This window comes from Calliphora vicina, chromosome 4 (assembly GCF_958450345.1).
Source record: "Calliphora vicina chromosome 4, idCalVici1.1, whole genome shotgun sequence".
NCBI classification, from domain to species: Eukaryota; Metazoa; Arthropoda; class Insecta; order Diptera; family Calliphoridae; genus Calliphora; species Calliphora vicina.
In genome coordinates this window covers 2,248,963-2,274,967 of record NC_088783.1, presented here as the reverse complement: position 1 = coordinate 2,274,967, position 26,005 = coordinate 2,248,963, and the positions used below count along the sequence as shown (strand labels likewise).

Below are 26,005 nucleotides of genomic sequence, written 5' to 3'. Positions count from 1 at the left end.
CAATATATCAATATATCAATATATCAATATATCAATATATCAATATATCAATATATCAATATATCAATATATCAATATATCAATATATCAATATATCAATATATCAATATATCAATATATCAATATATCAATATATCAATATATCAATATATCAATATATCAATATATCAATATATCAATATATCAATATATCAATATATCAATATATCAATATATCAATATATCAATATATCAATATATCAATATATCAATATATCAATATATCAATATATCAATATATCAATATATCAATATATCAATATATCAATATATCAATATGTCAATATGTCAATATGTCAATATGTCAATATGTCAATATGTCAATATGTCAATATGTCAATATGTCAATATGTCAATATGTCAATATGTCAATATGTCAATATGTCAATATGTCAATATGTCAATATGTCAATATGTCAATATGTCAATATGTCAATATGTCAATATGTCAATATGTCAATATGTCAATATGTCAATATGTCAATATGTCAATATGTCAATATGTCAATATGTCAATATGTCAATATGTCAATATGTCAATATGTCAATATGTCAATATGTCAATATGTCAATATGTCAATATGTCAATATGTCAATATGTCAATATGTCAATATGTCAATATGTCAATATGTGTCAATATGTGTCAATATGTGTCAATATGTGTCAATATGTGTCAATATGTGTCAATATGTGTCAATGTGTCAATATGTCAATATGTCAATATGTCAATATGTCAATATGTCAATATGTCAATATGTCAATATGTCAATATGTCAATATGTCAATATGTCAATATGTCAATATGTCAATATGTCAATATGTCAATATGTCAATATGTCAATATGTCAATATGTCAATATGTTAATATGTCAATAGGGTATTCAATTAATCGGGTTCCTGGTTCCTAATCAGTTAATCGAGCAAATAATTAATCGGGGTTAGATTTCATCGGTTAATTTTGAATTATTTAATTAATATTTATTATTAATTTTTATTTTAATTTTAATTTTATATTGAAAGGAAAAACAAGAATTTTGTTAAAAAAAAAATCAAAAACCTAAAAAAAAACAAAACATAACAATTCAACAAAACAATAAACAATAAACAATATATAGGGAATCTTCTGAAATAATATTTTAAAAAAAGAATATAATTTAAATGCTTTCCTTTAAATAATTTTTTTCACTTTTTAATATTTAAAACTTGACAAAACTCTCTCACTGATTCACTGTGGTTCCAAATCAAAATCTAGGTGGACAAAATTATGAAAATCGGTATCTTCAGAATTTGGAAAAACGAAGTTTTTTCGGAAGCTTACAAACAAATTCGCCAGAAGTTCAAACAATTTTGAATCATGTTTTCGTTAATTTTTTTTAAATATTTTACTGCTTTACTAAATTACATATATCTCACTCAATTGTTTTACCATATAGAAATTCATACTTTAAAACATAGATCAACATTGAAAGTGTATATTTTATATTTATGGGCCTCTCAATTTTCCTGTTATAGTCCTTTAAGCTTTGGTCTCAAATATACTGATATTTTTTTTTCTAAGAATGTTATATAGATTGCCAAAAAAAAAGACAGTCGAGCCCGTCCATACATTTAAAGAAAGAAACTTCTGGGGAATGTCTTTGTAAAAAAAAATTAATTTTTAGAAATATTTTTTTTTATTATTGATTTTTATATATCTTGACCCTACAGTAACTTGAAATATAGTAAATACAGATCTTTTTAAATATTTAGTTTCAGAAACACATGAAAACGTATTTTCATTTTTTTTTTTTTATATTAATGATTTTTATATAGACCCTACTGTAACTTGAATCGGAGATACCAATTCTATATAAAAAAGAGCGCCAAATAATTTTGTCCACCTAGATTTTGATTTTGAACCACAGTGTGATTGTAAAAATTGAAAATAAGGCATGATAAAGAATATGCAATTTCTCAGTTCTTTTTTTAGTTTTCTCTACGCATATAAAATCCTCCTTCATACCATTGGAGTTCTTTTTGGATTATTTTAGATTTTGAATACTTTATTAGTTTTGTCAAGTTCTGATAAAAGACTAATGAGTCGTCCTCGGACTCATTAGGACAAAGTTCATTTTAGAAACATTGTAGAAAAAAAGGACAATTCCAAATTGCTTAGTTTAAGTTTTCGTACAATACGTCAAAAAACTATTGCTAGAAGAAAATGTTCACGAGTTAAAATTTGTGTGTTTTAAACTATATTTCTATATAAAGAAATTTCGGTTAATCGGTTAATCGACATAAAATGAATCGGTTTATTTATTATTTGAAAATCGTCAATTTTAAATTATTCGAACAGTTAACCGACCAAAAATCGGTTTACAGATCAACGGTTAATTGATTGAATACCCTAGTCAGGGTAAAACTTCTTCAATGTCGGCTAACCGGTTAAACCAGTTTTATCGAACACGGTTAAACGAAAAACCGAGCTTCTAAAAATGCAAATTTTCGGTTAACTAACAAACTGTTGTTAAAAAATATCGTTTTTTATAAACACTATACTACACTATACTATTTCTATGAGTTTTTAGTCTTGATGATTTGCGCTATAATTTATTTTGAAATTTCTGATGACTTTCTAAATAAATTGTCTTTACATGTTATTTTTGTAACATTTTTGAGTGTCAACAATTTGTTGAGTGTACCGCTATAAAATATCTAACACTGTCAATAAATGTAGTACATATGTATATGTTATCCAATTGCTGCTATATTAAATCATAATAAGTGCCCAACTACTGGTACAACAAATGTTCGATATAAAACAAAACAACTCAAGTCAGCTGAGCACTATTTAAATTATGAGTTATAATTTGTTTTTAATATGCAAAAATCAAAAATCGACATACAGTCAGATACAGAGTGTACATTTTGTTTTCTATTAAAATCTAATAAACAAATGTACTGCCTGTTTGTTTGTATTTATTTGTTATTTTTATTTGCATGTATGATTAGTACTTTGAAAACGAACCGGTAACAACAATCGAAGCAACAACACTGAGACGAGTTCGATAAATATGAAATATTTGCCAATTAGACCTTCAAATGGTACACAGATACACAGTCCCTCGACTAATAAATGAATCACAGCTTAAGCCGATGAAAAATATTTTTGGTTTTATACATCTTTTTACATAATTTTTCTAAAGTTCTTATCGCAACGTTGACGTTCATTTTCAGTGTAAAGAGAACAAAACGAATTAAAATGTATCTAGAAAAGTGTGGTAAATGGCAGAAATGAATCTTGGGGAGATTATTTCAATTTCAAATTAAAATAATATCGAAATTATATTTTTTTTTACAAATTTTATTTCCTTACACGCTATTTATAGCTAACGATTCTAAAAAATCGCAGAAAATTCGAACAATCAAAATTACTTTATCGCAGAAACTAAAAAATGATAGTTGTCGAAAACCTAAGTGGTGATAATAAATTAGTAAAAAAAACTATGTGAAAACAAAAACAACACTCGTATATGTAACTTCATAGAGAAATAATATATATTTTCTCTATGCCCAATATATTTTGGGCAAATAACTCTGTGAGTCGTTCTAATGTATTTTTAGAAATGTTTGTTTCTAAACAAAAACTAAATTGTCTGCTAATGTTTATATGAATTAAATCGAAAATTAAAACAAACGTTGGCAAGGTCGTTCTGACAGTTTTGTCAACACAAAACAAATCAACATAATTATGAGTTTGTATGTTTATTCGGCAAATTCCTTTAAATGGCTTGGCGCCTCCAAATATGCTGACAAACGTGCACTTGATAATTACGTTTGTCATTTGAAGTCAAAGACCTCTTCAAAACTTTTCTTTTATTCTACATATTTCTATTTAATTGAACATCGATTGTGACATACTAACATAGTGACACGCACAAACTCGATCACACACACAGTTGTTTTGACATTGTAAATGTTTGTAAATTCTTAAAGTGAAGTTAAGTGATTTAGAAAATAAGAGGCTAGTTTTGTTCTACCATTTCATGAATTTAATCTGTAACCTTAACAATTCAATTCTCCAATTAGAAAGTAATATTTAATAGATAAAAACGAATTTAATGCATTTTATGATCACTGATTTAAGCGACAAACATATCACAAGTAATTTAAAATGTCAAAACAATTAAGTTAAAAACAACATTTAACAAAAGTTAATTAAGTAATAATAATAACAATTAAATGAGAATTAACGAAGATCTAGTCATACTTCATTATTTCAACTCGCATCGATAATGAGCGTTGATTTGTATATTATAAACTTATTTGTATGAGGTGTTTCAAAGGGAAAGTATAAACAATTGATTGTTTTTATACCCTTCACGATGAGTGGTAAGGGTATATATAATATCGTCATTCTCTTTGTATATATAGAAAGCGGATTCAATATAGTCATGTCCGTCTGCCCGTCTGTGTGTTGAAATAAACTTTCCGTAGCCCCCAAATAACTTATATACATGATTCATACATCAATATATCCGCTATAGACCCGGTTCGGCTGCTATTTAAAATCGAGAAAATCAGCCCACAAATCGCTCAAATATAATGGAGAACCAGGACCTCGCTTTTTTTATATATATATCTGGAATACTAAGTCATTAATACATACACAGAGAAAACAGATTCGTGATAGTAACCGAATGATTCGGTTGCACACATAGAATTTTTCAGTTCGAACAACAGAAAGTCAGTTGATAAAGAAGAATTTCAGTTGAGGCAACCAAACTTTAGTTACCCCTTCCAAAATATTGTCGCCACAACTGAAAAATTCGGTCGCTAAGATAGAATCATTCGATTGGCAACAAATTCGGTTGCTATCACGAATCTGTTTTCTCTGTGTACATAATATCTATATTATATCTAGGGTATTCAATTCATCGGGTTTCTGGTTTAATCGGTTAATCGAGCAAATAATTAATCGAGGTTTAGATTTAATCGGTTAATAATCGGTTAATTTAAAATTATTCGATTAAGCGAATAATTTATATTTTCATTTCAAATTGAAAATACAACAACGAATTTTGTATACAAAAACATAAAAAATGGCTAATAAGGTATTTGAGATCATTTTTGTAAACATATCGCCTATTTGCTGCAACAACATCATTACTCAAAATCAGTGTTTATTGAACTGAGTAATACAAAATATGCGCTGTTCTATAGTCTTTCATATAGTTTTATCAGTTTTCAAAAAAATAAATTATTTTTTGTGTGAGTGTGTTTTTTTGTTGTAAACATTGTAAAAATTCATGTTTTCTCGTATATTTGATAAGTAAAAATTTGGGTTAAATACAGGTTAGAAAGATATTAAAATCTCCTATTTAAATTTCTGAAATCGCGTGACTTGTTGAAAATTTATTTAAGAAATAGTAAAATGTCATAAAATATTCAAAGATGTTTTTCTCGAAAGGACTTTTTTTGAATTATGACGTTGTTGCAGCAAATGAGCGATGTGTGAGTTTTTATAGTTTTAGTGAGATCTTCTGAAATAATCTTTTATAAAAAGAATATAATTTAAACGATTTTTTTTCTTTAGATTTTATAAAACTTTTCTTGGAAAAAACTCTCTCGCTGATTGATATTTTGGAGAAATCAAGAATATTCCTTTTTGGATATTGATTAATTTAATAGTTTCGTTCAGTAATGATAAAAGACTCATTTCAAAAAAAAGTTTCGTCTATACATGTAAATACAAACAAAGTTTCAAATACATGTAAATTAAATATGTCAGTTATTATACATACTCACTACACATGTTTATTGGATGTTCAAAAATATCTAATTTTAATTTGAAATTTGTATTTGAATTGAAATGGAAAAATAAATACAAAAAAAAATTTAAAGTGCAAAAAAAAGGAATTTTGGTTAATCGGTTAATCGACACAAATTAATCGGTTTATTTGTTATTTGAAAATCAGCAATTTCAAATTATTCGAACAGTTAACCGTCCAAAATTAATCGGTTAACCGATTAACGGTTAATCGATTGAATACCCTAATTATATCTAATGATATATATTTCAAAGACCTTTGCAACGACTTATATAACGACTATTATAACTCATGTAAAAGAAAATACTCACCATACTCTACATATGTACTAAAAGAAAATACACAAACCATTTCATTTTAGGCGCCAAAAAGACGAATTACACCTCCTGCATAAAAACGAAATTTATGTGTAAATAATCGAATACAGAAACCATTTTAAAGGACAACAATTCACCACAACTTGTAAAAAACTAAACAAAACAAATTCGTCTACTTACGAGACACAAAGTCTCTGACAGCAGCAACCTGTAAAGGGGTTGTTGTGTTTGTTCGAAAGAAAAGAGAAAAATAGGTGAGGGTGGCAAAGGGTGACGACAATGTTGTTGTTTATGACGTTTATTGTATGTGTGCGCATGTTTGTGTGTATGAAACTAGTTGTGGAATTGTAGGGAGAAAACTAACGAACAAATGAACGAATGCTTTGGATTTGTATTTGTTTTTCTTTTCATTTCATTGCTCGGCTTTTTTATTATTGCGAACATGAAGAAGATTTTTATTTTAGCAAAAATACACAACTCGCATTTCGATGTCTGCCATTGACCAGCACACACCGCTAAAACGCGTAACGGGAAATTAAAACGGAAAAACAAAAATAGTTGAGAGAAAATTGTAATAGATTAAACCATAAGAATAGAGTACAAAAACTAAACGTTACAATTTAAATTAATAAAACCACCTGTTTATGCAAACAAACAAACAAACAAAAATATGAGGAAAATTAAAAACAACAACAAGTGTTAATTAATTCATTTATTAAATAATAAGATTAAATCAGTGACAACATAAAACAAGTACAATCATTTGTATAAAAATATAAATAAAATAAAATTGTTGCAACCCCAACCAAGCATTCTCTAGTTTCAAAAGAATAAAAAATTAAACGTCAAAAAATAATTAATAATAATGCCTAATTACTAAGTTAAGTTTTATTTGTTGTGTCTATGAGCGGACACACTACATACAGTGATTAAAATGATGTTTTCGTATCGTAATAATAAAACAGTTATAGATTAAAATCATTTGAGAAGTGGAGAAAAACGAAATACAACTTGTTAGCGTGTTACACGTTCATTTTTTTAAACAACAACAAACAAAATCAAGTGTTGAAAAGTTCAAAAATTTCATATATTAGCAATTGAGTATAAAAAAATATTAAAATTCACATAACATCACTACTACTTCTACAGCATTAAGTAAATATTTTTGAATACAACAAAGTCAGGCTGTTATTTTTTAAATTTTTGATCTGGTAAGTTACTGACCATTTAATTATCATTCGTATTAAATAATTTAATAATGACTACTAGCCGCACATTCAACTGCTATTAACTACTGTAAATAGGTATATACTTAGTAATTTAGATTAAGAATTTTTGACATCATGCTAAACAAAATATTAATCCTAAAATGTGTGTAATATTTACTTAAGGTAATAATTAATGGCAAGTATTTGACAAAAAAGATGTAACCACTAAATAAAATATATTTTAATTCTCTTATTTATTTCAAAAACTCCTTTTACTTAGGACAATTCAAAGGAAATACATATTTAGTGTTATTTTATTTGATGCTGTTTGATATCACATAACACTTGTAAGAGTAAACAACGTCAAACAAATGTGTGGCCAAATAAAGTGGTTACGCCTTTTTCGTCACCCTACCTTTACAGTTTTTGTTTTCAAAATCTGATTTGTCTTCAGACAAAGAATGCATACACGTTAGACACCATTTTTTTAAAAGAAAATTTAAAAATATTTATGGAAACAAAAAAAAACCAAACAAGTAATAAAGATTGATCGGACAAGTCAAACACTAAAGTAATGAGCAACCACATTTTTCTTTTCAAATTTCAGTAATTTATATTCGTGAGTGATATTCGGATGTGGGCCTTATATGGACCAATTGCCATTAAATTAGGTCGTGTAATGTATGCCCGTTGAGTTCTATGTGGATACCAACACTTTTAAGAGATTTATGCTCGTTAAAGTGATTTTCGGAAGTAGGTTTTATGCAGCTATGACTAATTTCGGATCGATCATTATAAAATCAGGTGACATGACTTCCGTATATACATACATACATATAAAACTTATTTGGAGCGAAATTTTGGTAGATACCTATATAAAATAAACATTTATGACCGATAACGTCCTATTTAGAGAGGACATGTGTATGGGGGCTAGGTGATATAATGGACCGATATCAGCCAGTTTCAACAGGTTTCGTCCTTGGACCGAGCGAAATGCTTTTGTCAAACTTTATCGAAATATCTTCAAAATTGCGACCTGTACTTTTCTACATGGACAGACATCGTTTAATCGACTCAGATTTTGATTCTGAGTCAATCTATAATATTAACCCAAAAAATCGTCATAAAAAATACAATAAATATCTAACAAATACTTGTTTTTCTATTCTGCACATCTAAAGTTTTGGTTTTTTTCTTTGAATACCATCAATTAAATCGATGTTTATTGGGTTATATTTAACAAATTCATTTTAAACATTCAAACAAAAAAATAATTTCACATAATTTATATTTCTAATGCTACCACCAACCAGTTCATGCAAACATACATACAAAATTGGTATTTTCACTTTTTTTGCAGAGCTTATTAACTTTAGGCATGCGTAGTTAAGTGCGTTATTGAATATTTTTTAGTTTAATATTTAAGACAAATACTTATCAATCAATTTCAAATGGAACAGCTAAATTAGCAACATTCACAGAAAAAAATTTCAACATAAATATTATGATTTGATTTCAATTCATAACACTTATAAATAATTTTTTAAATTGTATGATTTATTTCATATTTTATGTTTTAAAAAAAATCTAGATGGCTTGAAAAATATTATTTAAATTTTATTTATACATATTTTTATGTTGTTCAAAAATGTTAGAAATTTTTTTTTGAAATATTTTTATTTTTTTATGATTTTCATAACTATAACCAGTGCAAAATTAGCAGGCAAATAGAAGTTAAAAAAAAAACTGGAAAATATGCAGAAAAGCATAAATATGCATAGGAAGGAAATGCTTTGAATTAATTTTATTCTAATGAACAATTTTCTTACAAAGTACAATAATTTTTTCTGCACCATTTCCGATTGTATTTCAGAAACTTCCAATTGAATTGTACTTTTCAAAATTAAATTATGTTTGCTACATAAAATGTTCAAAAAAAAAAATATTATAAAATTAAAAAATTTTATAGAAAATATTTGTTGAACAGTTTTACCTTCAACATACGGACAAGTCTTAATGGCATAGAGATGAGACACTACGATTTGTCAAATTTGTCAAAAAATACAACAAAAAATATGTTTGATACAACAACAAAATATATTGACTAGCATGTAGTTTGTTGTTGCGAGAGATAGGTTTTTGACCACAGACTTAGGTTTTTGACAATTACGTCTCGTCTCTATGTTACCCTATGCTTAATGGTCTTTAAATTATTAAATGATGTTATAGTCGAAGTGCCTAATATACATACATATTAGGGTGATCGGCGCGGTTTTTAATAGCCTTTTTTTGGGTTATGTCGGTTTCGTTTTTGTTTGAAAAGCTCACATTTCGAACATCGAAGAAACCGGGTTTTTGTTCTCGAATAGCAGGTTTTTTCTAAAAGTGTCTTTTTATGAATTTTAGTGTATAAAAACTTTAAAAAATAATTAAAATCTAAATTTTGTTTAAAACTAATGTCACAAGCGATCTGGACAGCTTGAAAACTTACTCAATGCTTTGTTAACTATATGTATGTCCTGAGTGAAAGATCATTTTCAATGCATAGCTTTATAAAAACACAAGAAAAAAATCTATATACTTCAAAACATTTAAACTGTGTTTTATTTCTAACAGATTATTTTAAAAGAAGTAATCAAAATTAGAATTAAAAAGTATTTAAGCGTTTTAAAAATTCTTATTTTTTTGTTATTTTATTTTATTCTTTAAAACGCTTTTTACTACTTTTATTGTGCAGATCTAGAAAAAGAACATATAGTTTCATCAATATTGGTGGCCACAAAAAAACGTGTGGCCTATTTATATATAAAATGATCTCTTTTTAGTTTTGTTATGCTTTTCCATGAACTGCTTTTGTTTTAATCACTATTATTTTAATAAATAAAACTTTTTTCTTCTTATTTCGATTAATATTTAATATTTTGCCAAAAACCCGGTTAACCGGTTATTAAAAAACCGAAACCGAAACCGGTTTATATTAAATTTTTCGAAGAAACCGAAACCGGTTTCTAAAAAATGTCGAAGAATCGATCACCCTAATACATATTAATGCAAAGTTCAGTAAAAAAATTAATTTTTGTCCAAAAACATATTCAATCGATTAACCGTTAATCGGTTAACCGATTAATTTTGTACGGTTAACTGTTCGAATAATTTAAAATTGCCGATTTTCAAATAACAAATAAACCGATTAATTTGTGTCGATTAACCGATTAACCGAAATTCCTCTTTTTTGCACTTTAAAATTTTTTTTGGTATTTATTTTTCCGTTTCAATTCAAATACAAATTTCAAATTAAAATTAGATATTTTTTGAATATCCAATAAGCATGATTAGGGAGTATGTATAATAACTGACATATTTAATTTACATGTATTTGAAACTTTGTTTGTATTTACATGTATAGACGAAACTTTTTTTTTGAAATGAGTGTTAAATTAAGAACAGCGCATATTTTGTATTACTCAGTTCATAAAACACACAGTTTTTTATATTTTTGTACACAAAATTCGTTGTTGTATTTTCAATTTAAAATGAAAATATAAATTATTCGGTTAATCGAATAATTTTAAATTAACCGATTATTAACCGAATAAATCTAAACCTCGATTAATTATTTGCTCGATTAAACCAGAAATCCGATTAATTGAATACCCTAGTAAAAGACTTTATAAATAAAGGTTTTGATCGAAAAACTATTGGAGTTGTAGAGTGCAATAAATGACTAAGTGGCATAATTTTTTTTTATATAAAAAGATGAGGATGTTCCGATCGGTACTACCGATCTTTTTTATACCATTTGCTTAGGGTATTAAATATACTCGAAAAATCTGGGTTTTTACTTATTCGATAATCTAAATAAATCTTTTAAATTACTTGAGTTAATCGAGTAATATATTAATATAACACATGTTAATTTTTCTTTCAAAATACTCGCTTGTGATATTGGTTGGCATCTGTCTGTGGAAATCCCAGAACAGTGTTGCCAATTCTTATGACTAGGCAACGATAATTCAAAACTATTACTTCAATATTCCATATATGTGAAATAAACTAATACTAACAACACTGTTTTTTTCGTCTAAAGTTTTTTCTAATTATTCCTTAATTAATTATTCTTGAATGATCAAATATTGATATAGAGAGAGTTTTCTGAAAATTTTATGAATTTATTTTCTTCTTAAATTTACAGTATTTATTCGGCACAGATAAAACAGATTCGTTCTAATTTGTTGTCAATCGAATAAGACGATCATATTTGAAAAAAGTTTTTACTCGAAAGGAATTACCTTTGACTGTTAAGGTTCTTCTACCCCATGAAATAAAAATGTTTCGTTAATATGATAAATGTATTTACATCAATTAAAAATATATCTTATTTAATATTAAATAAAATAGCATTTTGTTTGGCCATGTCCAAGTTCTGGCAACACTGACCCAGACTCACGCCTAAACTATGAAACCGCAATAAATTATTTTTTCTTTAGAATATTTATCATTATTCTAATCACAATAACTGCACATTTAATCTTGTAAATCATGAGTAATTAGAATTCTAACTTGAGAAAAAGTTCTATATAAAGACTACTCTTATAATATTTGGAAAAATATGTATATAATACAAATATAAATAAATTAGAAATCCATAAAAATTGAATAATTTATCAGAAATTGTATTACCACTGGAAATCTTTGTATTATTGCAGTTTTTGAGAATTTTTATGTTGGTTCCGACTAGAGATGCTAATTGGGACTGATATTTGAAAATCCCGGGGATCGGGATTTGGTAAAGAATCCCGAAATCCCGAAACTAAAATCCCGAAAATTATAAGAAAGAAACGTACATAATTATGTCTTTACAATTGAAAGTAAATTTTTTATTTAGCAATTAATTTTTATTAGACACTAAAAAAAATACTATTGCATCTATGGTTTCGTCTCCCATTCTGGAAAGAATATTGTTTCCGACATATGCTGCTGCCGAAAAACATCTTTCACATTGGCAAAACCGTTTGCAAATACTTGTAACAAATCTGCAAGTATTTTCGTCTTGTTCCTTCAGAAATAAAATGATCTATTTCTTTTGCAAGTTGCAAATCTACATTATAACTTGGTTTCGTTATTGTTATTTGGGTTTTTTACGTTTATTAATAATATCTTTTAGCGTTTGTGCAATCGAAATATTTTCATTTTGTTCGAGCTCCTCATCTGAGATAAAATCAATTTCGTTTGAAAAGGATTTAAATTGAGTTTTGTTAGATAACTTACAAAAAAAGGTGAAGAATTGATTTTCCAGAGCCCCACTCTAGGAAAACCAAAAATACCGCTTTCAACAACTTTTCTGAACATCACTTTGCAATATTCGGGCATGTAGAATGTCAAAATGCATGAAAAAGGCACACAAAAATTACAATTTCCCCTATATAATTAATGAAAAACGGGATTTGGAAAAATTTTGAAATGGCAAAACAGTGCAAAACATAATCTTTATATAATTCTGCTACGCTAAACATAAATCAGTCCATAATTTAACAATCGTACGGTAAGTTTTGAGAAAAACTTGATGTAAAACCAAAAAAAAATTATTATTATTGTACACGCAAATCCCGGTATAATGAATCTCACTTTAACGAAAATCCGATATAACATACAGCTATATTTTTAACATTAACTACCTTATATAACGAATGTTTCAACAATTTTGTACTCGATATAACGAATATTGAGAAAAATTAAACAAAATCAAACGAACGATCAAATTTTTAACATTGGCAATTATATAAAGCTATCAAGAATGGCTAAAATAATCATCGATCTATAAAGAATGATGTGTATTACATTGTGGAAAAGGAGTTTACATGTTTAGTCGACCAGAGGTAAAAACACATTCCAGTTAAAAGAATTGCTTTAAAATCCAGAGCCCTAGAAATACAAAAATACTTTATAATGATGGATTTCGTGCAAGTAATATCTGTATTTAAAAAAATACGGTGTAAGACTTCTTAAAGAATCAGTCTACAATTACAGATGAGCACAATCTAACACCTAATGTTATTTTCAAAGAGAATAAAACTGATATCTATTGGAAAATGAAAAGCGAACGAGTGATTTGAGTAGACGTTTTACATGTATTTTGTTTTTGTTACAATAACAAAACACATGTTAAATTTCCACTCAAAGATTTGTTCGCTATAGAAAAACAGCACATAAATCTTTTCTTTGAAAGGCAAATAAACGCCACTATTTTCGTAACAAAGTGTTGTTGTAAATTTTCTTCATTGAAATAATGAATATTTTTCATGGTAGGATCAATTTTTGAACCGAAGGCTTTCAATGAAGGCTTCATTAATCCTTGGTAATGCCTCAAGTCAAACTAATGTCACACAGCTTAAAACTTATTCAAAAATTAAATCACGATATAACGAATTTTTCGATTTAACTAATGGGCCTGACAACATATCATTCGTTATACCGGGATTTAATTCTAAAACATATTCTAAAAACATTTTTAATTTTCGACAAAAATTTCCAAATTTTTTAATACAATATGAAAACATTCATAATGACGTCAATTTAGAAATTAAAATAAGGCAAGTGCAAAGCCAATATTTATTAATTTCAGCATTATTTTTAACTCAGAAACATTCAAGATTTAGTATGTTACACTTTATAAAATTAATCGTTAACCCTTCACTGCACGAAAATTCAAAATTCGTTCAACTTTAATGCAAAATAATTAATAGTTATTAAAACATAACAGAAGTGTTTACCATTTCGATGTTTTTTAAAAAGTCATCTCCACCAAGAAAATGATTTATGTCTTCATTTATACTTTTCGGTGCCTTAATATAGAACCGTCCTAACTCTTGTTTTTTAAGTCAAAATTCGCTGGCAAAATATGAGCGGTAATAAACGAAAATCTGGGCTTGAAAAAAAATCCATACAGAAATACACAAATACGTGAGTTGTTTTTGATTTCACATATTATTTTTTACTAATACATTCTCACCATTTACGTTTTTGACAATTGAGTTAGGTATTTGACAGGGCGTATCCAATCTATGTGTATTTATCAATGACTGACATTTTCTTTGAATGACATTTCTTTGTTGTGATTTTCAGATACAATCATGAAACATAATTTCTTATAATTTTTAAATATGAAATAAAAAAACAAAAACTAATTCCTGTTAAATTTGATATTAGGTATGAACAAATTCATATTCAAAATTAAAAGGTTTGCGAACAAATTTTAATTTTTAATTCATCGAATTATATACGGTTGTTACAGTGAATCAGTTGTCTGTAGAATTTCTCGGATTTAGCGATTTCAATCATTTATTGACTTCCACTTGTTTCCTGGCACATTCTTAGCCAATGCCTTAATTGTAAGAAATGAACTTCAATGGAAAATAGTAGTAGTCTTTAAAATACAAGTACAATACAATATGTACTATTATCATACGATTACTCAGTAAATTTCAAAGTTATTCAAATGTGTTGTTTTTGTCATTAATCTGAATGATTTATCTATGCAACAAATAAAAATGAAATATTGTAACATTTCACTAAAATACTAAACAAAATAAAAAATTACGAAAAAAAGAGAAATAAAAAAAAATGAATTCAAAAAATGCAACGACCGCGGACTAACAATCGAACAATAGAAAGAGGTGTGTTCTCTGCTTTTGTATTTGAATGGATGTAAATAAGTATGTTTGTGCGAGTGTGTTGAGGTTTTCAGCTATGCCTTAAAGCTTTAACAGGAAACTTTTAATTTAATTAATTTAGTCACAAAGGCACAATCATATCTGACTGTCTTTCTGTCTGCCTGTCCATCTGCCTGTCTGTGTGTGTGACAGTCGTCAGTGGCTTCTTCTGTTTGTCAAATGATAATAACGAAAGAAAATATAACTAACTAAAACTTAAACTAAATAAAGCTGAAACTAAAAAATAATGTTGCTGACACAGCGAGAGCTTTAAGTGCATAAAGACAGGCAATATTCTCTAAAGTGGCGTGTTTGCATTCTTCTAGTTTCTGACATTGACTTTGATACATACGTTGTCAAAATAATGTAAGTAACTAAGTAAGTAACTAACTAAAATGTGAGTGCAGTAAGTGTGTAAGTGTATAAGTGAGTAATGAATGAGTATGAATGAAAATGTGCCTTCAAACGAATGATAATATTAATCTTGTTGTTGAAGAATAATGTCACTATGAGATGTCACTGGTTTCACTTACATACATTCATATCTACATATTTACATGCCTAAGTACGCGTATAATACAAAATTTACTTAGTACTAGTACTCAATGTAAATGCAATTAGAAGTGTTATTTACTTATACTCTTTTTACTTATAAAATACATATTTATGCATATAAGAGCAAATACATAAGAGTATCTGATGTAAATAATAAAAGTATAAAGCCATAGTTAAGAGTACTAAAAGTCTTGGTGTAGCTAAAGCTACCTTTGGGTTGCAAATTATCTGAAATAAAACTTTATTTTCAATATTAAGACAAAATTCGTTTTATTGTATAGGAACCTGCAAACCAAATTGCCTATAAATTAAATTGAAATTTGGTCTCGAAAAATTTGAAAACAGGCCAAGTTGAAATATGCACAGAAAACGAAAAAATAAGCAAAAAACTGGAAATTATGCAGAATAAATCTAGAATATTCATAGACAAAATCATATTAAATTATTTTTATTGTAATGCGTCATATGCGAGAAGTTTTGCTTTATTTCCTTAATTTGAAAAAAGTGCCGCTGAAGCTCACAGGACATACGAGAGACGAAATCTGACCGGACCATCACAGGGAACATATACCGAACATAACTGATTAGTTCGAAGCGATTATTGACCGGAAAACACTCAGAATATGCGGCTAAACATGAAACTGTTAAAAAGTACTTATAATGAAGTGGTTAGGAAGTTTTGCCTCGCCTGCCATATAGTCCAGACCTTACCCTGTACGACTACTATTTGTTTCGATCAATGCAAAACGCTTCACTTTGGAACAGAGTATCCGATATTTGCTTTGATTCGTTCTTGGCCTCAAAAGATAAGCAGTTCTTTTGGCTCGGAATCCATATGCTGCCAAAAGATGGGAAAAGGTCATAACTAACAATGGCCAATACTTTGCATACATTTTTTTGTTTCATAACAAAAAACTAAAAATTTTAAAAAAATCCAGCATTTTTAAGTCATACAATAAAGTTGTTTCCGTATTCAAATTAAAATTTTTTATAGAATATCGGTAACGGTTTTTACAATTATATTTTAGCGATAACGTTATTTTGGCAACGGTAGCTTAACGCTAACGGTAGTTTAGGGGTAACGTAGACAACCTAGCATTTTATGTTAGATGGAAAAAGAAATTGATAGATAAATAGAGAAGATTTTCTTGTACTGTGTTTTGTTTTTCATCTTTGTACTTCCAATTTAAAACGTATTAAAGCAATGAAAATAAGAATTGTGAAAATTTAATATTTCTGTGAGAAAGTTAAGGAAGACCAAGAAAAGAGAAATGCCAGAAATTAAAAATTTTTGATTTCCTACTTTCTGTTATTGGGTTTAGGTACTAGATATTTGCTTAAATATTAAATAGTTTGAAAATGTTTTTCAACTATAATGAAACCATATCACGTGACAATTTAGCAGTTAAGGCATATAAAATGGAATTTCTTTTTTTTTCTTCTTTTTTAAATTAATAATTTTTTTGTTTTGCTCTTTTTTATAATTTCAAAGAGTAAATAACATGTTAAATTTCCTATACACCAATTTTTTAAGATTTCGTGATATGAATCATTTCCATTCAATTTAGCAGACATGTCTTTTATGATTTTTTCCTTATTTATTTGTTTGTTCTTTTATTGTTTTGTCTATAACGTTTATTAGCACAATTCCGCCGAAAACAATTTAATTTGTAGCTCTCAATAAATTATTGAGTAGTAATTTTATTTTTATTAGCTTCACTCGTAAATTTCATTGAATGGGAGATCAAATTTGTTTTTCTCTTTGTTCAGCATTAATAAATGCTGTAAACTTTAAAAAGGCCCACCCACAATTTCTTTGATATACATATATGTACAGATGTGTGCACGTAAATGATCTGTAGAAAGTGTATAGAATACAGGTGTCGGCTTTTTCCCGAATGCTGATTTATCGTACATATATATCGGATAAACCGGCATTATTTTTATGTGAGGAGTGTGCTGATGTTTGTAACATCCAACAAAAGTCCAACACCCACCTCCAACTATACTAGAAATCTCGGAATCTCTTTCTGAATTGTTTTAAAGATCTGAGTCTCTCCGATCATCAGATTGCCGCTCTGTGTTCAAAGTACAGGTCGCAATGTTGAAGGTAATTTAATGAAATTTGCCTTGTTTTGTCCCATGAATGGAGCTCATTGCAATTTTCAACAATTTTTCCATTATTGCACCTAGCGCCCGTACAAGTATTTTCCCTGATTATGGTTTTATCATTAACCAAAATATTATTTAAACAAATCCTTCTCGAATTATGCTAAAATATTACTTGACATACAGAGTTGCAAAATTCATTCCTCTTAATTTTACTAAACTACTGTCAGACTCCAATGAAACAAGTTTACAAATTTATTTTACAAATACGAACACCCAACATAATGAAAAAACACAACATGAAAACGAAACGTAAAATATTTTAGCGAAAACAACAAATAAAATTAATTTACACTTTATTAAAAAAAAAAAGAAAAAATAAAACTGCTACAAAATCAGCTTTCAAGAGTTGTCTTAACTTATCAACAAGACTTTCACACCTTTCGATCTGCTGTTTTCGTACTTGGCACACACAACAGCTCTTTTCTTTCTTCTTTTTTTTTTTGCTTTTTTCTCTTCTTTTTAGTAAAGGTTTTCGTTTTATTTTTGGTCAATGCAACAATTTGGAGCAAATAAAAATAAAAGAATTCTTCTAATTGCGTTTTATTTCAGTTCTTATATTAAAAGTTTTACCAGCATTGTTTTTAATTATTTCTCAATATTTTTTTATTCGTGATTTTTTTATGGTCTATAAAAACTTATTTTCTTTTGAAACCGATATTTTTGTGCTAAAAACTAAAAGTAATTAAACAAGATTTCTACGCCATAAAATATATTTTCTTCATTCTATGAAAAACAATAATAACAAAAACTAAATAAAAAAAATTCAGAGTTTTTTATTTAACGATGACTAAATATCACACAGAAAAGTTGAATTAGCGTTTAATTTGTCTAATTGAACGCTAATTATGTTACAATAAGTTACTTGGAATCTGTTTAAACAAATAAATCAATAATTCTCATCAATACATTAATATTTTACTTTACGTCACTTAGCACTTTAAAGTACTCTCTATCTCTATTTCTATGTACTATTGAGATTTTAACAATATGAAAATAAATGAAAAATATTTAATATGAAAAAGCATTGAGTTGAAATATTTATTTACCACTTTTTAAGTTACACACACGCATGCAGACACAAATGTTTAGGTTGTGAATAAATAATAAACAAAAATAAGGAAAAAATTAACATTAATATCCGCTTTTGTCGTTTCTCGCTACAATATTCTTATCTTTGGCTCATTTTTATATATTTTTTTTTTGAAAATAGGAAATGTTTTTATAAACATTATAATAAACTTTGTCTTCCAGCAAAAAAACAGAACCTTGAACCATTTCCTTGTAAATTTCTGCGAACAATAAGTGGCATAATTTCCTTTAAATGTTTACAAAATAATTAATTTAAAAAAAAATTAATCGGGGTTGTCATAGAATATAATTATTGTCGGAATCGGTTTTGAAAACGTCAGAAAAAGTAAATCGAAAGTTATCGGTTTTATATTCGATCTTGAATTAAATTCTTTATGGATTAAACAAAAAAAAATACATTGGATTTCATAAGCTAAATGTACCGATTCCTACAATGATTGGATTCTATGGGCACTGCTACACGTTCAATATATATTGTGATATTTGGATCGCGATCTGGATTTCACAATATTATGCTATTCTGCGATCCATCAATACTGCATGCTACACGTTCAATAAATGTCGCGATACTGGATCGCGGTCAATATATATTGAACGTGTAGCAGTGGCCTATGACAACCCCGAATAGTTTATTATTTTGAATAGTAATAAATAGTTTGAAATCGGAGGGTGGAAATTAATATTTTTATCAACCCGTCCATTACAGAGAGTCCCTGCGCCTCTGGATCGATGTGAATCAGGATTAGTATTTTTGGAATGTCTAGGTCTTCAAACAAGCAAACATACACAAAAGTGCTTAGGAAATTAATATTTATGTTCAAACGATTAATTCCGCAATATTTGTTTAGTTCTAGTTAGAGTCGGAATTAATTACGAAATCGATTAATACAAAACATGCATTATTCTATTGTGTAAAAAAAATCGTAAGTTAAGAAAATTCAAAAAGTATCATTAAAAGATAGAAAAAGAACTCTTAAGTGTCCCTTTGTGAATTCTAACACATTCATGTTTGTCCAATTTCATGATTCTAGGATCATTGTTATTAAATGTTCAAAACATACCAACCATATCAGCTAACTTGTATGTCAATAACTTAAATAATTTATAATATTAAAATTAGTAGTTTGAAATTTAAAAATACACAATTTTTTTCGAAATTTTTTGTGACACAGTTACTTCCCAAACGATTGAAATCTATGTTCATGTACCTACAAAAAGCAATGTGATTTAAAATAGTACCAAACTTCGATTTGGCCCAATCTACACATTCGCAGGGTATTCCAAATAACACCCTGAATGAAGAACCAATGTTTTAAATTTGAATTAAGAATTTCAAATAATATGTAACTTCCCGTTTTATTCAAATAAATTTAAGAAGTCCAAATTAAAGACTTAATTAATTTTTGGTTTCTGTTAGAACATTTGGGGTTTTAATTCATAATGAATCAAGTCCCCGACTTTAAAGGCTTTTATTCATTTTCATATTGGGGATCTAGTTCAATGCGGACTTAGTTCATAGCGCCCATTTTTTATAAAAAAATATTTTATGAAAAAAGTACCACAAATAAATGAATTTACCCCTTAAAGAATTGAATTTCCAAAAAGTCCAAACATTTTTATTTGGTATTTTTTATAAATAAAGAATATGAATTAAAATGTGATCCAGGGATTATTGATTTAAAAGTTATAAATAGTTTTCTCGCCTAAAAATAGTACATCTCGAAATACATCATATCAGAAAAGTTGGGAATGAAAACGTACTTAAAACTTTTTTTGTTACCAAATTTTATACTTTTTATCATTTAAACATTCGGATTTCCAAAAATCTATTCTTAGTGGATCTGAGTATATGGAAATCTACAGTCCAATTTTCATGTCTCTAGATTTAAGAGTTTGGGCTGAGCGATGATGAATCAGTCACTCAGCAATATTAGCGTATGCTGTATTACTCTTTTCTGTATACATATATAGATTGAGAGTTAGCTTACAAAGTGTTGTATTAGGCCAATTCGGATTCATCGTATCTAAGGTTATTTTATTACAACAAGAAACAATATGTATCATTTTACCTTAAAGTACTGATGAAAAAGGTTTGAACACATCTTTATTTATTTAGTAAGATTGCCAGATTTCAAATTCTATTTACATTTCTTAATGTAATAATTCAATTCAATGTAAAGCATTATAAACATTGAATGCATTTAAATACAGCACCTGCTAATGTTTAAGAAAATAATATTAACAATTATCCCACAAAAAATAATTTTTAAAAATACAACAACACTTTTCACATTTACAGAATTTACAAAACGTGGATTTTCATAGCTTTAATCTAAATGCAGCAAGAAACAAATATTCTTATCTCCATAGTTACTTAGATTGTTGCTTTTGTTTAAGAAACTAAAATTTAATTGTTGCTCTTACTTTTACTTAAAACATTTTATGGCCTCTTTAAGCTGTAACAGTTTTATTTGGTAACTTTCTAATGAAAATAATAAACCATTGACTAATCTCAAAGGCATGTCACGCCGAAGACTCACTCATACAATTGTGCCGCCAACATAAGAAGTACTTACACTGTATCAATATAAACTACCTCCAACGATCCCTAAGGAAATAGAAGAGAATAAAATTAAATGAAATAACTGAAATGTAGAAGAAAATATGAAAAGAAAACACGCAAAAACCTCATATATCGTTACATTAATATAGAATGGCCCTAACTGGAGTTTTTTTAAGTCTAGATGTTTTGGCTAAATATGTTATATGTGTGCGGACCATTTATCGAAATAAACGAAAATCTGGGCTTTCAAAAAAGAAAAGTTAGGACCTTTCTATATTAAGGTAATGATATGTATGATACATAGATACATACATATGCATATTCATATATCAACACTGACAGTAGAAATGGTTATTACTTCCCACATTCATATTGAAACTACCACAAATACATAAATACTAATACTCATACGTTTGTATGGGAATCACCAATACTTTAACCAATTAAGTAAGGTCAGATTCTTGAATCCTCTTGACTTCTCGACACATGTAGTTTTTCACACAGGTTGTTTGGCTGTCTTTGAAATTGAAATTTTACAAATTACCTATGAAAATTCTTATAAATTGAATATTACAAATTATGAAAACTCTCACATTGCCGAAATCAAGAATTATGGTTAAACGTAGTTTTCGTACTTAACTGTTTACAAATCTTGAAAAAAATGCCAGACATTTTCAATTTTATTGCAGATATATAAATTATTTAAAGGCTAAAAGGAAACATTAAATGTTTAATGGGTTAATGGGTTAATGTTTGTCAACTTCTACTTGCCTATAATTAAAATTAACAAACAAAATAGTAAAGACAATTAATGACAGACACACTGCGTACTATTTGGAATAATAAATTTATAGAGCTAATATAATTAACACTTAATTTTAATAAGTACTAAGATATAAGAATGATGATTTCTTTTAAAAGAAATTCTAGTTTTTAGATTAGAATTTACCGTTAGATGAAGCATTAGTATAGAATTGTTACGATTATTTATTTTCAACGTTTTTTTTTTTTCTTAAATTAAAACTACGCATGTTTTACATATAGTCGAAATTGATTGTATACCGATTAATATAACGAGTGTGACAATATCTATCAAATACCAATCTCGATTAAATTGGAAAGTCTTAAAAAGGTTGGACCAACATTCTACATCCAAATATAGTTATTTTATACTTCTTTTGAAAAACTGGTAAAATTATAAGATATTTGGTCAATTCACAAGGTCTGCTATCATGCCATAATGTCCTAATATTTCACAATGGTTTAAAAATGCTGTTATTACCTTTCAAGCTAAAACTGTCCTAAAATTATACTATTATATAGCTATGTTTATTGTGTTATCGTAATCAACCAGCAGACGAGCCGCCGAGTCGTGAAATATTAGGACATTATGACATTACAAGACCCCTTGTGAATTGACCAAATGTATTGGTAAAAGTCCGGGAAATTAGTAACCCTAATAAAGACTCAACTCATATGAAAGCCGAAATACTTTAAAAAAGAAATAACTAAAAGGAGACACGACACATTATAGTAATAATAATAATATGTGTCAATAATTTAACAAGTCCCATCTGCTCCTTGCGTGTTTGTGTATGAATTTTCACATTAAAACATATTCAAGTTGACATTTAACACATTCTACTAGCACGTAAGTCGCAGTATAGCTGGCAGTAACACCTCATCATGTTTCGAAACTACACGCAGAGAAAAAATATAATTGGGCATGGTTACTGTAACCATTTAAATAGTGTTACAAGATTTTTAACAATATTATAGTCACAGTAACCAATTACATGATTCTGGTAACCATAATATGGTTAATTTACGATTCACATGATTGTATCAACCATATATATGGTTACAGTAAACAAATATATGTTTGTGGCAACCATATTTATGATGAATAATTTTATCATAATATGTTGTTCTCAGATTATGATAAGCCTTAAGCCGAGAGCAACATAATATTATAAGTCCTTCATCATATGAATGGTTGTCACAAACATATATTTGTTTACTGTAACCATATACATATATGGTTGATACAATCATGTGAATCGTAAATTAACCATATTATGGTTACCACAATCATGTAAATGGTTACTGTGACTATAATATTGTTAAAAACTTGTAACAATATTGAAATGGTTACAGTAACCATGCACAACTATATTTTTTTTTGCGTGTATGTTTATCCTTTATCCGTTTAAGTTTGATTAATGTTTATTTATGTATGAATGTGTTAAATATGAATGTTAACACCTTAACTGGCTCCCTGAGGAGATCTTTCATAGTAAATATTTAATTTTATTTCATTTAAATAAATGACCCACGAAAACATGCACACAAATGTCACGTTACGCTGCCAATTCGTTATTCGTATGTGTTTGCTTTACAGACACATGAATCGGGATTGTTGTCAAATAAACACAAGTTGACATCACAAAATTCCATTCCCACTTTAACCATTTATTCTTTGGCACACAAGAATTTTTGTTCATTATTAAGGATAAACGTCAATAATTTGCTACGAATTTATAGGATTAAAAAGTTTGTTTATATGTAAATATTATGCTTTTTCATCAGTCTTCTTTAAATAAAATTCTTTTAAAGTTTTTTATATATTTTGTGGCTTTCCCTTTCCAAAAATGAGTATGTATGTATGTATAAATATTGAACGGCTTTTAGAATTTATAATGGATTTATTCAAGTTAGTCCTTTTTGATTATATGTATTTAAGTTGATATTTAGTTAAGTTCAACAGAAACTAGAAAAAATACAGAAGTAGAAGAAACATATTGATTTTATTAAAGTGTATTTTTAATTTGCTCTTTTTCCGGTTCATGTGATTTTAGTTTTCAACTGTTGATAGTTTTAAATAATACTGCAAGTAATGTAAGAGTATCTAATCATGCTACAGTTTCCATTGGGGGGGGGGTTCCCAGCTGTTCATTTAAAATAGCAATGACTCAAATTACTGTGTAATTGTATTAGTCTGACTGCCTCACTTGCTAAACTCGTGTTGGTATTTGCATTTTTTCGCCACTACACTGCTACTATAGGAAATACTCGTAAATGAATGAGTCCATGTATCTGTGTATGAATGAATTCACTTCATTCTTACTTATTGCCATTGTACACATACGAGAAAGAAAAACATTTTTATAGTATCTATAGGTTGTTATTGCTTTTCCAGCAGATAAACAAATGACAATTGTCTCTGACTTTAATTTACAATTCAAATAATGGTATTTTCCAAGCTACATTTAACAGAAACAGTTGGGTTAAACTAAATTATACAACTTTAATAGGTTGAGAATTTCAAAGAGTGAACAAAATAAAACTTCAAACTAATTTGAAATTACCTTAATTATATATAAAAAAAAAGATTTAATTAAAACGTGCCGAGTTGATAAATATTCAATTTTTTGCTAAATTGAAATTTATTTGTTTTACCATTGTCAAATGAAATTTATTCCCATTTTGCTTAATTTGTTCTTTTTGTTATAATGTATTGGGTATATAACATAAACAAGCGAGATTAAAATTTTTATTTATTTATTTTGAAACATTTGTTCAATATAAATTTATTCAAAGAATTGGCTATGATCGAGTCAAAATAACTTCTCAACTTTTGAGGCCAAAAACGAATATCGGATTCTGTATTCCAAAGTGAAGCGTATCCCAGAGAGAGCGTTCTGCATCATTTGAAGCACATAGTAGTAGGATGGGGCACGGTCTGGACTAAAAGGCGGGTGATGCAAAACTTCCCAACCACTTCATTGTAAATATTGTTTAACAGGTATTGCAACATTTGGCCGAGCGTTACCATAATGGATTATTACGGTTTCATGTCTGGCAGCATATTCTGAGTGTTTTTCGGACAAAGCTCGCTTACCATCACAGGGTCAGATTTCAGCAGCTCATAATAGAGCTCCCACCAAATATAGAGAATTACCTTAGCGACATAGATATTTGACTTTGATGTGGATTCGGCTGGTTTCACTTACGATCTCTTACACTTCGGGTTATAGCAAGTAATGATTCGGTGCACAAATGATTTCCATTTGTGGCGTTCAAGCATCATTTCAGACATGCAAAATAGTATTTCAAGGTCTCTCGGCTTTAATTCGTATGTTACCAAATTTTCCTATTTTTGGATAAATCCTGATGCTCGCAAACGTTTTGAAATTGTAGCTTCCAATGATTTTACAAGCTCTTGTTGAGTTTTAAAACAATATTCTCGGTTTAAAACTTGTTTAACTGGCCTGGGCGATCTTTCTCTTCCGTGTCAAAAGCACCACTTCTGAACAGAATAGAATATCTCTCGCATATTGAAATCGATAAACACATTCACCATTAGCTTTGGTGAGCAATCAGTGTGCTTCAGAGACACTTTTTTTAAATTAAAGAATTAAAGCAAAATTCGACATTTTCGAAGCAATAAACTTTTGTGCTTATATTACTGTTCAATAACTAAGTGAGAATCAATGACAGATATGACATATATATGAAGACATAAAGATAAGCCATTTA

The 26,005-nt window shown here is 28.0% G+C and overlaps 1 protein-coding gene across 1 annotated transcript in view; it reads left to right on the top strand.

Moving 5' to 3' along the window:
* Positions 1–6,686: 6,686 nt before the first annotated feature.
* The window catches only part of AdoR (Adenosine receptor), a 58,841-nt gene continuing 39,522 nt past the window's right edge, over positions 6,687–26,005 (top strand). Inside the window, exon 1 of the mRNA XM_065509058.1 lies at positions 6,687–7,378. The gene's annotated coding sequence lies outside the window, so the exon portion shown is untranslated. The remainder of the gene's footprint in view (positions 7,379–26,005) is intronic.